We start from the raw sequence: 18,088 nt of genomic DNA on the forward strand, positions 1-18,088 counted from the left end.
TACAAATTTTACTCTAAATGTTCGGGTAGGGAGGTCCCGCACCCCAAAAAAAAAACTCCGCAACAGGACACTTTTACATCTTTAGGCAATATGGGTATCAAATGAAAGGTATTTAAAAGTAGAGTACAATTTTGATATGAAAATTTATTCCTCGGTGCCTACGGGGCCTCCCCATCCCTCAAAACCCCCCAGCAGGGCAAATTCATCGATTGAGACAATATGGGACTCAAATGAAAGGTATTTAGGAGTAGAGTATGAATATGATATTAAAGACAAAATTTCAGTGAAATTTACGCCAAAAGCAAAATTTCTGTGCAATTTACTCTAAAGATAACATTTCAATGAAATTTCCGTTAACGACAAAATTTCAGTAAAATGTTCTCTACATTTTGTAATTATGTAAGATTTAGTGAAATTTTCTCCAACGATAAAATTTTAATGAAATGTTCTCTAAAGACAAAATTTCGCTTAAATTTACTGTAAAGAAAAAATTATTGAAATTTTCTATAAATTCAAAATTTGAATGAACCCTTCTCAAAAAAATAAATTTCAATAAAATTTCTTTTTAACACAAGAATGTGTTTGCACACATTTCTCTAAGACAGAACCTTAGTAAAATTTTCTCAAAAGACTAAATTTCATTAAAAAAATTTTCAAACATAATTTCTGTGAAACTTTCTTTTCAGACATAATTTCAACGAAATTTCAATAAAAAATATATTAAAGGGGCAACAGTTTTGTGAGGAAAAATAAAACTTCACAGAAATTTTTTACACAGAAATTTTTTCATAGAAATTTCTTTTGGCAATATTTTTTCTTGGGAAAATTTCATAGGAATTTGTTGTAAGAGAACATATTTTGTTGGAAAAAATATCATTGAATTGTGATATTTCAGGAAGACTAATATAATTAAGAAACAAATAAAACGCATAAAGTTTGGCCTGGACGAACTTTGTATACCCACCACCTCGTATATTCATATTTATAACATTTCCTCAGAATCTGGTGAAAAATTCACCATCTATGAACCCATAACAGCTATATCGAAATATAGCCGGTCTAAATCAAACTCGGCAAGGATGTTGAAGGGCCAAATAATCTCATTGTGTTTATTTGACCCGATTTGGATGATGTTTGCGCCTTTTATAGGACCGAGAAATTAAATCAGTGAATCTGTATATGTGGCAGTCATATAAAGGGTGATTTTTTAGCTATTATCTTTTTGGCTACACTGGTATAAACAGTTTATGCACGTTTCGTGCTCTGTTTCACTGTCCAACATCTTCAGTTTGGTCTGTAATTTGCCCATGAATCGTTCTACAAACGAACAACGCTTGGAAATTTTTGAATTTAATCGCGCGCTTCTTCCCTTCCATCGAAGAAGATCATTTTTGGCCCAATGGGTACGTAAATAAGCAGATTTGTCGATTTTGGAGTGAAGATCATGAAGATCAGAAGCAGTGCAATAGCTTCCAATGCATCCAAAAAACATCACAGTTTGGTGTGGTTTATGGGCTGGTGGCATCATTGGACCGTACTTCTTCAAAGAAGATGCGAATCGTTACGTGTAACTGTCAATCCGTCTGCCCATATTAATAAACTACAGGTCGCAATTTTCATCCGATCGTCTTCAAATTGGGTATGGGCATGTTTTTCGGTCTAGAGACGAAGCCTATCGAAAAATCGGTTCAAAATTGCATATAGCTGCCATAAAATAGTCATTTGTTAACCGATTCTCTCGAACTTCGGGAGGAAGGGGTTTCTTATGACTCTCGATATTACTGGTGAATTTCATAAAAATCGGTTCAGATTTGGATATAGCTGCCTTATATATGTTCGTTCGATTTCCAGTAATACACCAATAAAATAGTCATTTGTTAACCGATTCTCTCGAAATTAGGCAGGAAGGGTTTTCTTATGACTCTCAATATTACTGTTGAAATTCATAAAAATCGGTTCCGATTTGGATATAGCTGTCATATATATGTTCGTCCGATTTGCAGTAATACAACAATAAAATGGTCGTTTGTTATCTGATTCTCTCGAACTTCGGCAGGAAGGGGTTTCTTATGACTCTCAATATTACTGCATAATTTCATAAAAATCGGTTCAAAATTGGATATAGCTCCCATATATATGTTCGTCCGATTTGTAGTAATACAGCAATAAAATAGTCATTTGTTAACCGATTCTCTCGAAATTAGGCAGGAAGGGTTTTCTTATGACTCTCAATATTACTGTTGAAATTCATAAAAATCGGTTCAAAATTGGATATAGCTCCCATATATATGTTCGTCCGATTTGCAGTAATATTGCAATAAAATGGTCATTTGGTCGATTCCCTCGAAATTTAGCAGGAAGGATTTCCTTATGATTCTCGGTATTACTGGTCAATTTCATAGACATCTGTTCAGATATATATATCGCCCGATTTTGCCTTATTTTTATAGTTTTAGTGTGTTGTGATGTAATGTAATAGAACATATTTTTAACTCAGCTAATGTAATTTTTTCGGTAATTACACACCAAGCAGTTTGATGTACACATCGTTTTTGGTGTACATACCCTTGTTGTCCTTTACAAGTGCTTGCCATTTTATCTCCAACATTTCCTCTCTGTATGCAAAGCATTGTTAATTCCTTGGTGTAAAGCAACCTCCTTTAAATTGCTGTTGCCCTATTCTACGCATGTCCATATATGGTTTTTCTCCAAGGAATGTTGGACGCCCACGCAATTTTGTTTCCTACAGCTACAGCCATACATCCTTGTACAGGCATACGTTTGGGGTTGTAACAAAATTGTTTTTGTTTTTTATTTTTTCTTGTTTAACCCTACTGATATGATATTATCCTTTGCCAGCAAAGGACAATCAGCTTAAGGGTAACTGCCATTGATGTTGATTTTTATACCATGGCATGGTATGCCTCAAATTCTTATCATTATCACAATTTTACTGGGAGATCAAATTTCTCCAGAAAGTGAGCAGAGTGGGTGGTACGAACAAATGTTGATGCTATCAAATAAAATCTTATAATCTGATATACATACATATAAATGTGTCTATATGTTGGGGATTTTTGGAAAAGAGTTTGTGGAATTTGTGGGAATAGTAGCGGGTTGATAAATGTTACACTACAGCAAGGATATTCAATATTATATTTGGCATACGAATGAAACATCTAAATATACAAATGATTAACATTTTTTAAAAATGTTTTTAAAAAATATTTTTTCTTTACATTTGCAGGAAAACTTTTTAAGAGGCGATTACAAGGTAAGTAAATGAGAAATAAAACATATCCACAAAAAAAAAACTATTTTTGTGTAAAGACAATATTTAACAAAATTGTCGCCTTAAAAATAGTCTGTATAAGACAAATATTATGTTGAACTAAGGGAATATGATAACCAGAGTGTTAAAGTGTAGCTTCTGCAAGTTCTTCTGGTTAACAGCGTTAATGATGCTGCTAAGATGAAAAAGGTTATCTCAAAAATTCTTATCCAAGCCTAGACAATGGTAGCGAACATGCCATATTCATGGCATTTTCAATACCACTCCCCTAAGTTGGTTTATGTCTGGTATTGTGTCTCCATCTAAGTGCCGGTATCTGTTAGACGCGAAAGCTGGGCAATGACAATGGAAATGCTCCAAACTCTCATCATTTTCCCCGCATGCCCTGCACATGCTATCACTTGCCGCACCGATTTTACATAAGTGAGCTCGTTGTTCTATGTGTCCCGTCATGATACAAATAGCTATAGTGACCCCCTTCTTGCTTCCTTTCAGTAATAGCCTCGTCTTCTCACGATCTGGATCCCCCCATAGGATTTTCGCCGTCCTACCGACCGTTTCACTTTTCCACAATGTTGCATGCGCATTCATCGCCCACTCCCTTAACTCGGACTGCGTCGACCCGAAAGGCTTCGGGTTAACGAAGTTTATTGACGGCAGTCCTCTGGCCTTCACCGTCTAATCGTCTGCGCTTTCATTCCCCCTTACTCCTTTATGGCCCAGCACCCAAACTATGCGGATTGTGCCATTCTAAAAGAAGGCGTTAATCTCCTTACACTGCAAGACTGTTCGTGATCTTACCGTCCTGATTACTTTTGCCCTCATGGCAAATTTACTGTTCGTAAAGATATTCACTCTAGACGTCCTCGCGTTAGCACCACCCCATCTAACGCCTTCCGTGATCGCCCGGATCTCCGCCTGCAGGACCGTATTATGGTGAGGCAGTCTAAAACAGATCTTGTTCAGCAGTCCCTGTGTTCTCGATGTAGACCCCCAGGCTCAATATGTTCTCTAGCTTTGATCCATCCATGTAACATGATCTTTTAAATGGCAATATTAGGATTCCGTCAATCCAAGACTGTGCCGATGGCAGCAGTGCCTCGCACTGAACTTCAAGGTTCATCTCTGGTATCCGATAGGAAACATCTGCCCTTCTTTCCAGGTTTCCTGTCGTCGCCTCGATTATTCCGCGATGGTATGAGCTTCTCCCATCCTCAATCCATTCTCCCATCGCCTTAAGTCTCATAGCCGCAGTGGTTGCCTCACATTTAATCTGTATGTCAATGGGTCGGATATCCAGAATAGTCTCCAGCGCCTTAGTGCGCGTGGTTCTCATCGCTCCGCCTATGCCAAGACAACATGTTCTCTGAACCTGTTGTATGGTCGGTCCTTATGTTGCACTCTTTCTCTATTGCAGTCCACCAAACTACTGAGGCGTAAATAAATTTTGGTCTAGTCACGCTCCTGCAGACCCAGTAGACAACCGTCGGATTCAGGCCCCATTTTAGAGTCTACGGCCCGTCTGCGTAATGCCCAACATCTGTGAGCCTTCTCAGTACGCTCCTGAATGTGACACTTCCAATTCTGTTTCCTGTCCAAGATCAGATATCGAAATCGTTCTATTGAGGAATCGTGGTGCGTTAAATTGACCCACCTTTGTCTTTCTCTTGAACAGGCATATTTCTATTTTTTGTCTTGGTTAACATTGAGACCTCTGGATATAGCCCAGTCATATGTGAAATGCAAGACCCTTTCGGCCCTTCTGCATAGCTGTTTCGGATCCTTACTCCTTAGGAGTATTATAAAATCCTCAGTCAGCATCCGTAATAGGTCATTTATGGTGGTCACCCATAGTAGTGGCAATAAAATGCCCCCTGTGGCGTGCCTTGTGCCACTTTCTCCCTCATGTCATGGGACACATAATTTATCCACCTGTTCCGTTGCTTATGGCTTATCCGATCTCATAAGACCGGGACCACCCGGTACTGGTCTAAAGATTGGATCAGTGTGCCGGTCCGCACATTGTTAAAAACCCCCTCGATGTCAATGCATACCGCCAGGGGTTAAGTTATGGCATCGAAGGATTCTTCTATTTTATGCACATCCTCGTGTTGGGCAGTCTCCACCGACCTTCCCTTGACATAGGCATACTATTTGTATCTAAGCAGTTCGCTGGATATCCTACTCTTTATCATGGTGTCCACAATATGTTCCATGGTTTTGAGTAGAAAGGATGTAAGGCTTGTAGGTCTGTAGGCCTTTGGTGTGGCCTAACTTGCCTTGCCGGGCTTGGGTATAAACACCACCTTTGCCTCCAGCCAGGCTTTCGGAGTATATGCAAGTCCCAGGCACGCTGTGAAAATATTGGCCAGGTGGGTCGCCAGATAGTCTGCCTCGCTTGTTAGTTGATCGAACCGTGTCCGCTGTAGGCAGGTCGTTGGATTTTTAATGGGGCAATATCAGTTCATATTTAGATTAGGAATCCTTATGGACGAGTCAACTTTGGGAGAGGGACCCCGATACTTGACACCCAACTTCTATATGAGAATTTTCATTTAGGTCCCATATTGATCTATATGTCGAAATGAATTTAAAAATTTTATGCAAAACAAAAAATACTCATTTCAAGTTTTTTGCCAGTTAAGGCGAAGATCATTCATATTCACAATTTTTTGTTAATTTCTCTTTAGAGACGAGCTCAATGATCGGAGATTTGGTTTTTGCAAATGGAAAAGGTAGCACATGATTTAGCGCATCTGTTGGAAGTTGTATTGACAGCTTTGAACGCTAGACAACAGCAATGGCTCTCGCTGGTGCTCCGTGTGCCCAGGTTCGCATCCCGGCCGGCTCTGTTGAATTTCGATCCAAAAAGTACCTTTTTGGTGTTTAACTTTTTGTATTTTCCGTCTCTGAGCAAGAGTATTCATAGCCACGTGCGACCTGCCTTTATTATTTTTGTTGTTGTTTTTTGTTCTACACCACTGCTGTGGTTTAGAGTTTTTTAACTTAGTGCATTTGTTTTTAACACCCAGAAGGATGAGATGTAGACCCATTGATAAGTATACCGATCTACTCAGAATCACTTTGTGATTCGATTTAGCCCTGTCCGTCTTTCCATGTTAATTTGTGCACAAACTGCAGGTCGCAGTTTTCGTCCGATTATCTTAAAATCTGGTACAGGCGTGTTTTTCAGCCTAGAGACGAAGCGTATTTATTGACCAATCTTGACAAAATTTTGCACAACACTTTCCTCGACGACTACCATAATATCTGAGAAGTTTGCTTCAAATCCGTTCAAATTTATATATAGCTCCCATATATATGTTCGTCCAGATTTAAGAAATGTTACAATAAAGTGCCCATTTGTAGAGAGGGGGATTGGGTAAAGACCCAAAAGGTATTTACCCGGTAAATTGAGTAAATTCCCGGGTATTTACCCATATATACTCAATAGCTGGGTTCTTATAAAACTTCCAGATATCTTGGGTATAAAAACATTTTCCAAACGATTTTTGATGATTTCGTACTCCTTGTATATAAACCTGATCTTCTGATCTCATAAAATCGGATTTTAGTTTTATATAGCCGCTATATTCACCTATCTCGAGACTTGAAATCTTGGGGCAATAAATTGGTAATTTTTCATCCGATTTCGATTAAATTTGGCACAGTGCGTTCTGGTAGACTCCTACCCATTTCTTTGCAGTGTGGTTTAGATTGGGCTATATTTTGATATAGCTGCCCCATAGACCGTCCGCCCGATCTTCCGATGTAGGATATTGAGGCCATAAAAGATCCATTTATTACCGGAATTCGTGGCACAGTGAGTTCTTCGAGACCCCTATCCATTCCTGTCAAATGTTGTTCAGATCGGACCATATTTGGATATAGCTGCCATATATACCAATCTCCTGATATAGAGTATTAAGCCTATAAAATGAGCATTTTTAATCCTTTTAAATTTTTACTACAATTTTTCCTGACGATAATTTTATTTAAATGTTGTCTTTGAAGAACAATTCTTTAAAATTTACAAAAATTTTGTGTTTAAACAAAAAATTTAGAAAAATATTGTGTTTAAACAAAATTTAACCAAAATTTTGTGCTTTGAGAAAATTTTTCTAAATTTTTTTCTTAACAGAAAATTTTACTCAAATTTACTATTTAGAGAACATTTTACTTATTCTTTTTATTTTGAGAATATTTTACTAAAATTTTTCCTTCAGAGAAAATTTTACTTAAACATTTCCTTCGAAGAAAATTTTACTAAAATTTGTTTAGAGAAAACTTTACTAAATAGTTTTTAGAGAAAATTTAAAACTTTTTTTCACGAAAATTTTACTATTATTTTTTTGTTTTTATTTCACGAAAATTTTACTATTTTTTGTTTAGAGAAAATTTAAACCAAATACTGCGCTTGAAGAATATTTTACTAAAATTTTGCCTATAGATAAGCTTTTACTAAATTTTTTTCTTAAACATTGTCTTTAAAAGAACAATTCTTTAAAATTTTTAATTTAAAGAAAATTTTACAAAAATTTTGTGTTTAGACAAAATTTTAAAAAAATTTTGTGTTTAGACAAAATTTTACAAAAATATTGCGTTTAAAAATTTTTGCAATAATAATGTGTTTAAATAAATTTTTGTGATTTAAGAATATTTTACTATTTTTTTTTTAAAGAAAATTTTACTAAAATTTAGTCATTACAAAAAGTTTTACTAAAACTAAGTAAAATTGTTTATGTTTTAAGAATATTTTACTAAAATTTTTCCTTCAGAGAAAACTTTACTAAAGCATTTCCTTTGGAGAAAAATTTTACTAAAATTTGTTTAGAAAACATTTTACTAAATAGTTCTTAGAAAAAATTATTATTTTTTTTTTTACAAAAAATTTTACTAAATTTTTGTCTTTCAAAATATTTTACTAAATTTTGGTTTTTAGAGAAAATTTTACTATTTTCTTAATGTTTTGAAAAGCTTTTACTAAAATTTTGTCTAGAGAAAATTTTACTTACATTTTGTGTTTGAAGAACAATTCATTTAAATTCTCAATTATAAGAAAATTTTACAAAAAAAATTGTGTTTAGAGAAAATTTTACAAAAATTTTGTGTTTCAACAAAATGTTTCAAATATATTGTGTTTAAATAAATTTTAAATGAAATTTAGTGAATTGAGGAAATTTTACTAAAATGTAGTCTTTAGAGAAAATTTTACTAAAATTTAGTCTTTAGAGAAAATTTTACTAAGATTTAGTCTTTAGAGAAAATTTTACTAAAATTTAGTCTTTAGAGAAAATTTTACTAAAATTTAGTCTTTAGAGAAAATTTTACTAATTTTTTTTTATTTCGAGAATATTTTACTTAAACATATCCTTCGGACAATTTTTACTATAATTTGTTTAGAGAAATTTTTACTAAATTGTTTTTAGAGAAAATTTAAAATTTTCCTAAAATGTTGAAAATTTCTTTAAAATTTTGTCTTAAGAGAAAATTTTTATTAAAAATTTGTTAAAGAGAAAAAATTTTTTTAATTTTTTTTTTTTAATTTTGAAAATAGAAAAACTTGAGAGAAAAACTCTTAGCAGAAATTTTCTCTAAAATAATTTTTGATATTTTTTTTTTTGAAAATTTTTGCTTAAGGGAAATTTTTGCTAAAAGTAAGCTTTCATTGAAATTTTATCTTTTTTAAAAAAATTTTATAATCTTTCAAAAAAGTTTGTTGTTTGATTAGTGTGTTCAACATTTCCTGTCCTCTAGCTGTTTCGAATCAGCTCAGCTCCACCTTTTTTATGCCCAATGCTGTATGCTATTCAGGATAAGAATAGCATACAGCAACCCATTCAGGATGACAGTGTTTTTACTACAGCCCACTTTATGCGAATACCCTTTTCAAAGTGCGCATGTCTCAAATTTTGTCACTACCACCATCCACAAAAATGTTAATTTGCAACTGCTTCCACTTGTTTTCGAAACTGAGCTCCTGTTGAAAATCGACGTCGTGAGTTGACTGTTTTCCCATTAAAATAGAAAATTTATAGCCTTGTGTCATCGTTGCCGTTGGTGGCAGGCATGTCTTCTTCTCAGCTCCTTATAGACCGCATAAATTATGTCAGACACTTTTATGGGCCCCTTAATGACCGCAATAATGTTTTCTAAACACTCGTTGAGGCTCTGAATGAGTTGCTTTCATTTTAAGTTTCTAATCACGAGTGAGTTTAGTTCAAAAAATTTCTCAGCGAATATCTTTTGGCTGGGCCAGCAGCACAGGCAGTAGGTTAGCAAATTCTGCAAGCACAGCACTTGTGGCAGTGAAATTCAAAAGCCAAGTAGGGGTTCATTTGTAGCAGAGCACTCGTGTTTGTGCAAATTTATGTCTCTCATTTTCTGTTTTGCTCACTCAAACTCCACTCAATGTTCTATAGCCAGTGCTGGTATTTGGTTTTAGTAAAAGTACCCCAAAAAGTGTAAGTGATTGTCCTTCATCTGTGGATTGTGGGCTCCCATTGTGATTTGATGAAAATGGAAATTGTATGACGTTCGTTATAATTTGATGTGGTGTTGTCAAGGGCAGATGTTAACCTGAAAAAGACAGTGTAAAGCCAACAAAATGGAAGGGCGCTCCTTTTTTATGTTGAGATCAACAAAAACTTTCACCTGAATCATTTCTATAGGGTCCGACCATGCCTTCTGCATGTCCTTTTTTTCTCTACATTAGCGTTGTAACATTCCACACGTTTTGGGCTTTTACAATGCTTACATCCCCCTCTTGGGCAAATGGCACAGCAACACTTCCTGTTACAACATATTTGGTTTTTGTTTTTGTGTATCGGGAGCAAGCTCCCGTATGTATTCAAGTTTCTACATCCTCCTATAATTTTTGGTGGAGTTTCATGCAGCTGCTTAAGATTTCTGTTAACCTAATCGAAAACAAGAAAAGATTGATGACTTGACATTTTAATGACATTTTGATAGACCATTAAAATGTCAAGATTGGAAGTGGCAGCTATAGTTCTGTAAACAAACCCTAGGGCCGCCCTTACACAAATAATGCCCGTGACCCAATTTCGAAGTATGAAAGAAGCAAAGCCCTTATGTTTGGAGAAGCCGTAGAAGTTTAAGGTCAAGTTCATGTAACTTTGTTCGAAACGTTTTGCGTTTCGCTTTAGATTTTATCGAATATCCTGGATATTCTGCTATCCTGATTTTTTGGAACTTAAAAACGTTATATAAATCGTATGTTACTATGTTCACGTAACGTACTTTACAACTTTTTGTTTGGTTTATGTGAGGGTGGATTTACATCAGAGCCCTTTTACAACTTTGCAACACAAAGAGAACCTCTGGACAATAAAGAGCTTCATTTGTAAGGTTTATTGGGTTAGTTTGTGAGGAATAATGTAACATCCCCCAAAATTAAAAATTTTTTGCAGCAAAGTAAAAAGGGTTATCCTTTATAGCAAAACGATGCTCTCATAAACAAAACCCAAAAAAAAAAAAAAAAAGTTTAAAATTTGGTTTTGAAAATCTATTTCCTATGAAAAACAGACTTTGAAGAGAATTACTAAACAAAAATCAAAACTTGTAGAAAATTTACTTAGGAAGTCAAATTTTCTATGAAAGTTGTGTAGGTTTATCTCAAACTAATAATAGGCTCCATAATTTTTCAACCACTGATGAAGGGCGGACTTTATAATACCTTACACCTACCAGGTAGGCACAAAGTTGGAGCTTTGTCTAATTCTGAATCAATTTGGATGGACCTCGCCGGACTACTGCAAATCGGACGAGAATATATATATGAAAGCTATGTCTAAATCTGAACCGATTTCGAACAAACTTTATAGACATTGTGGAAGTCGTCGAGGGAACAAATTTTGCCCATGAACATTCCACTTAGGAACAGGGGCAGACTTCTCACATATCAATGAGTGCTGTCCGATTCAAGTTTATGCTCAATGATAAGGGGCCTCCTTTTTATAGCTGAGTCGTACCGCAGTGCGACACCTCTTTGGAGAGAAGTTTTACATGGCATAGTACCTCACTGCATTAGGAGGGGAAAACCACCGCTGAATTTTTATACCCACCACCGAAGGATGGGGGTATATTCATTTTGTCATTCCGTTTGCAACACATCGAAATATCCATTTCCGATCCTATAAAGTATATAAATTCTTGATCAGCGTAAAAATCAAAGACGATCTAGACATGTCCGTCTATCTGAAATCACGCTACAATCTTCAAAAATAGAAATATTGAGCTGAAACTTTGCACAGATTCTTTTTTGTATCCATAAGCAGGTTAAGTTCGAAGAAGGGCTATATCTTCATATAGCCTCCCTATCCGCCGATTTAGGGTCTTAGACCCATAAAAGCCACATTTATTATCCGATTCTGGTAAAATTTGGGACAGTGAGTTGTGTAAGGCTCTTCGACATCCTTCGTTAATTTGGCTCGGATCGGTCCAGATTTGGATATAGCTGCCATATAGACCGATCCTCCGATTTAGTGTCTTAGGCCCATAAAAGCCACATTTATTATCAGATTTTGCTGAAATTCATGACAGAGAGTTGTATTAGGCCCTTCGACGTACTTCTGCAATTTGGCCCAGATCGGTCCAGACTTGGATATAGCTGCCATATAGACCGATCTCCCGATTTAAGGGTTTGAGTCCATAAAAGCCGCATTTATTGTCCGATGTCGCTGAAGTTTGGGACAGAGAGTTAAGTTAAGCCCCTCGACATACATTTTCAATATGGCACAGATGGGTCCAGATTTGGGTATAGCTGCCATATAGACCGATCTCTCGATTCATGGTTTTGAGCCCATAAAAGGCACATTTAATGTCCGATGTTGCCGAAATTTGGGACTGTGAGTTGTGTTAGGCTCTTCGAAGTTTTTCTGAAACTTGGCCCAAATCGGTCCAAATCTGGACCAGTGCGTATACTGCACTTTCTCTATAAAGAGTCCGGACATTCCAGGTGCAGATCCGCAAATCATGGTCCTTTTTTGTTTGCGTGGGTCGTCAACGTTGGAGGGGGTCTGTTTTTACTATTCCTTTCTTTCTCTCGGCGATTCTCATGGGGCGGGTTACTGCCCCAACGCCCCTACCGAATGGGTTTTGTGGGATCTCACATCCCTCGTTGTCGCGTTATCTAAGACTTGACGCTCGCCACTAGCCGCCCCTAACCTAGGAACAAACGATGATGTTGGCCATTGTTTATTTGAAGGCGCCAATAACTCGCCTTGTTATCTCGACTATCATTGGCGCTCAGTATTTAATTAAGAGCCATTGCCATCAGACTCCTCACTGAGACTTTCCTTTCGAAAATCGCTGACTGCCTGCGGCCGCATTTGCAGCTACTCCGCATAAAAACGAAGCTTTCAACTATCCGCAACCTGTGTACACGACCGGTAGCTTTCAGCTAAGCTTCCCGATGGACACCACACATGTCGGAGCTCAAAGTTAAAGGATGTGTGATGCTCATAGTTATCCCATGTCGTCTCTCTACCTCTAAATCTAATTTCCATGAAATTTTCTTAGAACTTAAAAATTTCTATTCACACTTTGTTGAATTTCTACCAACTTTCTACACAAATTTGTATTTATCCAAATTTTCCTTAAAAATCTAGTTCCGAAAAATCAATAAAATTCCATTTTTTTAATTTCAAAGAGCTCATTTTTAATTTTTGTTTGTTTCGAGACGAGCTCAATGATCGGAGATGCAAATGGAAAAGGATAGCCAACCACTATGGGACGCGTTTCGTCTTTGGTTAAAAGACTGTTCAACCATATTAGGTGTGATGGCTTCAAGGGCCGTGCGTTGGTATGTTGTTATTGAATCGTATTAATAGCGAAAACGCATCTATGATACAATTACCACATTAACCACGCTCGACAACCCTGTCTATTAGCTGTGCTATTTCCCAATGCATGTATTTTTGTGTAATAACAGACATTCTTTCTGTGGCAAATTACACTTCTTACGTTTTTATTGCTTTTAGTCGAGCTTGATCAACATTTTCTCTGTGCACCATCCGTTAGTGCCCTTTCATAATTGCAAATAATTGATGTGTTGACATGGCAACTTTACATATGAACATGTATGCCTCGAGCGTATATCTCTTTGTCGAAGTGCTGCACTCATTTCTATCCATTTTCGAATTTGTGAACCATTATAAATTTACCCATTCCAACGAAGTTACGACTGCAATTACCAGGCTGTGAAACAAATGCAGCAAGGAAACCTACAACTTTTTCACTTGCAACACAATGCAATATCCTTAATCGGTTGAAATGGCCACAAAGCCATTAGTTCCCTAGCACACTGGAAGGTTCCTTTGGTGTAGTGGATAGGTTCTTTGACAGTAGTCAATTCATATGAGTTGTTGGTGTGGGTTGACATGCTTACATGCCCTTTTGTGTGCAGCGAATGATGCAAAAAGGACTTTCATATATGTTTACCATTGGATGCCTTGTATGAAATCATACACCATCATCAAAGGAACATAAACCAATGCTTGTTTGCTGTGCTCTGAGCAGCAACAAAACCAAATATCTGTATTACAATTTCACAAAAACGGTTGTACAATATTGCATTGTTGTTGTTGCTGTTTTTACAGAATTGCAAACAATAATATGCATAATTAATTGGATAATAATGAAAGGCAATTGCAATCCTTTGATGTTCCGATATGTAACAGGATCGAAGAGTTTATGAACAAGAAGTATGATTTTCTGCCAAAAAAAAAGTTGGATAATTGGGCGATTTTACAGTATGTACTGTTGCCAAAAATTCCAATGCATGAACAAAAACAGTTGGAAATTGCAGCCATTTCCGAAGGCAAAAACACAAAATTCATATAGTAAGCGAAAAATTTATAAAAAATCAAATTTACGTAAGAATTTCAAACTAACATAAAGTTCATGTTATAATCCAACCTCAAGAAGTCAGTAGACCGGATTTTTAGGAAAATGTATCAGGTCAATAACCGACGATACTTGTCATTGATTTCAGAAGTCTTCATATTCAATTTGTGTACTGTCCCAATGAAGGTTTAATAGTAATTATTTGAAAATAGCTGTTCATGTGACCTTTACCAATCTCTACGGGAAATGTGTAGTCAATTGCCCCAAATATGCCGGTCCTAAACTGGACTCCTCAGTGAGGAGTCAGTTGGCACTGGCTCCCAATTAAATACTGAGTGCCAATGATACTCGAGATGACAAGGCGAGTTATTGGCGCCTTCAAATATCCAATGGGCAACATCAGCGTCTGTTCCCAGGTTATGGGCGGCTGGCGTCGAGCGACGGATCTTGGAGCAAGCGGCTCGCCACAACGAGGGATACATGTTCAATCCCACAAAACCCATGCGGTTGGGGCACTGTGCCAGTAACCCACCCCCGGAAAACTTTAAGAATAACTATGAGAAACAAAGAAATAGTAAAAACGGATCCCCCAACGTTGACGACAAACGCAAACGAAAAAGGACCATGATTTGCGGATCTGCACCTGGAATGTCCGCACTCTTCATAGAGAATGTGCAGTATAAGCGCTGGTGGATATATTAGAGAAGTCCAAGGCAGATATTACCGCCGTACAGGAAGTGCGATGGACTGGGGATGGCGTCACTACAACGCCAAACGGTGAAGAACTATACTACAGCTGCCATAACACGAGGCATGAATTTGGCTGTAGTTTTGTGGTTAGTCGGAGACTGAAACACCTTGTCTCCAGCTTTACTTCGGTGGATGAGAGGCTTGCCACAATCCGCATAAAAGTCAAATTCTTCAACATCAGCCTTATTTGGCCAATGCCCCGACGGAAGACAAGGAGAAGCACACCAAGGATATTTTCTACGAGTGCCTAGAGAGGGAATATGGCCGCTGCCCCGCCTATGATATTAAAATCGTTCTGGAAGATTTTAAAGTGAAGATAGGGAAAAAAGACAATTTTGGTCCAACTGTCGGAAAATTTAGCCTCCACGAGACAACGTTCAGTAATGGGTTGAGGCTGATAGATTTCGCCGCGGCAAAAAACATGGTAGTTAGTAGCACCAGATTTCAGCATAAAAATATTCACAAAGCCACATGGCTTGCACCCGATCAAAACACGAGAAACCAAATTGATCACGTTGTGATAGATGGAAGGCATTTATCCAGCGTGTAAGATGTACGATCGATCCGTGGAGCGAATATAAATTCGGATCATTATCTTGTTGCAGCAAAGGTTCGCACCCGTTTAAACATGGCGAAGAAAGTAAGATCTGACACTGCACGGAAGCTGGACATTGAAAAGCTACAAACACAACAAATAGCAGCGGCATACTCCAAGAACAACAAGGCAGCAGGAGCCGACGGGTTACCCGCTGAACTATTTAAGACAGGAGGCAACACGCTGATAAGGCGTATGCATCAGCTGATCTGCGCAATCTGGCTAGAAGAACGCATACCCGATGATTGGAACCTCAGCATACTATGTCCCGTACACAAGAAAGGATACAAGACGGAATGTGACATCTACAGAGGAATAAGTCTCCTCCCTCCTAAGTAAGCAGTTTAGAAACAAGGCCACCTCTCGACAGACGAAGATAACACTACACAAGACACTGATACTACCCGTGCTTTTATATGGTTCTGAATCATGGGTACTTGTGAAAGCATATGAGGCAGTGCTTGGAGTATTTGAGAGAAAGATTCTTCGTAAAATATATGGACCAGTTTGGGTTAATGGAGAATATAGGCGACGTATGAACCACTAGCTGTATGAGCTGCATGACGACGATAGCATAGTTACACGTATCAAAATACAATTGCGCAATTGCGGTTAGGGGCAAATTTCCCAACACTCTAAGAGATATACTTCAGGAAGCTCTACGTGCAACAGCAAAGTGGGCTACCGAAAGTGGCCTGGGTATAAGTCCGTGCAAAACAGAAGTAGTTCTTTCCAGCAGGACATACAAGTTGCCTACAGTGGAACCTGTCGCCTTGGGCGGAGAGAATGTTCCATTTACAGAAAACGCAAAATACCTGGGAGTTTTGCTGGACAGGATATTGAACTTCAAATCCAACATTTTGGAAAGAGCAAGAAAGGCTACTCTTGCCCTATTCACCTGTAAGAGAGCCTTTCGCAAAAGTTGGGAATATAGACCGCGTATCATGCATCGGGTATATACTGCAGTTGTCACACCTATTATGTTATATGGTGTTGGGGTTTGGTGGACGGCGCTAAAAAAATCCACCTACTGCATCACTGCATCACAGCCGCACTGAGGACGACACCATCTGATGCACTGAATTTAATGCTACATCTAATGCCTCTGGACATTGTGGCTAGACAAATTGCAGCGACCACTGCCGTGAGATTAAGGGAGCTTTCTCTTTGGTCATGTGGTGGCTACGGACACTGTGTTATCCTTGATACAATATCCGATGTTCCAGACAGTGTGGATTAAACCCTACCTGAGCCGCTTTTTGATAAAAAAAAAAGTACTGGACCACTATTCCTGATTGAACCGATTGGAACTACGATATCTCTGGTAACAGAAGTTACATGTACTTCTATACGGATGGTTCCAATCTAAACGACCAGGTGGGCTTTGGGGTGTACTCTAAAGATCTAGAACTGGTCATATCGAAAAGGTTACCCGAACACTGTAGTGTGTATCAAGCGGGGATCCTGGCAATTAAGGAAGTGATAGAATGGCTAAGACATAATGTCATAACGACGATTGGCATTAATATCTTCTCAGACAGCCAGGCAGCCATTATATCCCTGGAGAACGTATTTCTGAACACAAAAACCGCCCTCGACGGTCGCAGATCTCTCAACGAGATGGCAGAACAGTTCAAAATTCACCTATTCTGGGAGTTCTAAAGCAGACGAGCTTGCGAGACTAGGAACTACCCTACACATTCCAGGGACACTGGAATCTGTGGATATGCCTCTAGCGACATCTAATCTGAGTTTTGAGAACCAGGCCCGAAGAACGACCAATGATAGATGGTCACAAAACGTGGTTTGTGAGCATTCCAAAGCTATGTGGCCTCATCTAGACTTGAAGAGGTCTACTGCTTTACTGTCATTGGCTAGAACAGACGTCTCAGTCATTGTGTCTGTCATGATAGGTCACTGTATAGCGGACAACGACTTTTGCAGAAGCTGTGAGGACATCGAGGAAGAAGAGACTATAGAACACCTTCTGTGTGTGTCCCGCACTAGCAGTTAGAAGGAGTTCCACTTGAGGTTTTCATTTCTGTTCTGTCTGATTTAGCGGATGTGAACATTTGCAAGTTATTGGGCTTTTTAAAGCGATAACGATGGTTCAACGGTAGGAACAAGAAGGCGTCTTCCTTCTTCTGTTCCTGTGGTATCACAATGGACGAAAACGTCTAAGTGAGTCTGATGGCAGACTGCCAATTAAACCTAACCTATGCCTAGGGGGGCAGCCCCACCCCCAAAACCTACCAAATATATATATAGACTAATCATGAAAATATGGGACTCAAATGAAAGGTATTCAGGAGTAGAAAACGTATCTTTTATCCTATTGTCGGACTAAGTGCTTGGGTGACCACCCCAACCCCCAAAACACTAATAAATTGGACATATTTTGCCGACCTTGGCAATATGGGACTCAAATGAGAGGTAGTTGCGAGTAAAATACGAATTTGGTATCTAAATGTGGGACCAAGTTTCTGGGGGTGCACCCCTTCCGCAAAACTCCCCCCAAAACAGGACCTTTTTACTGATCATGGCAATATGGAGCTCAAATAAAAGGTATTTAGATGTAGAATACG

General features: G+C 37.9%; 1 long non-coding RNA gene across 1 annotated transcript in view; it reads left to right on the forward strand.

Annotated features, from left to right (window-relative positions):
• The window catches only part of LOC106085706 (uncharacterized), a 234,342-nt gene that overhangs the window by 67,013 nt on the left and 149,241 nt on the right, over positions 1-18,088 (forward strand). Inside the window, exon 2 of the long non-coding RNA XR_001221009.2 lies at positions 3,248-3,274. This is a non-coding gene — a long non-coding RNA (uncharacterized LOC106085706). The remainder of the gene's footprint in view (positions 1-3,247; positions 3,275-18,088) is intronic.

This window comes from Stomoxys calcitrans, chromosome 2, assembly GCF_963082655.1.
Source record: "Stomoxys calcitrans chromosome 2, idStoCalc2.1, whole genome shotgun sequence".
In the NCBI taxonomy this organism is placed as follows: Eukaryota; Metazoa; Arthropoda; class Insecta; order Diptera; family Muscidae; genus Stomoxys; species Stomoxys calcitrans.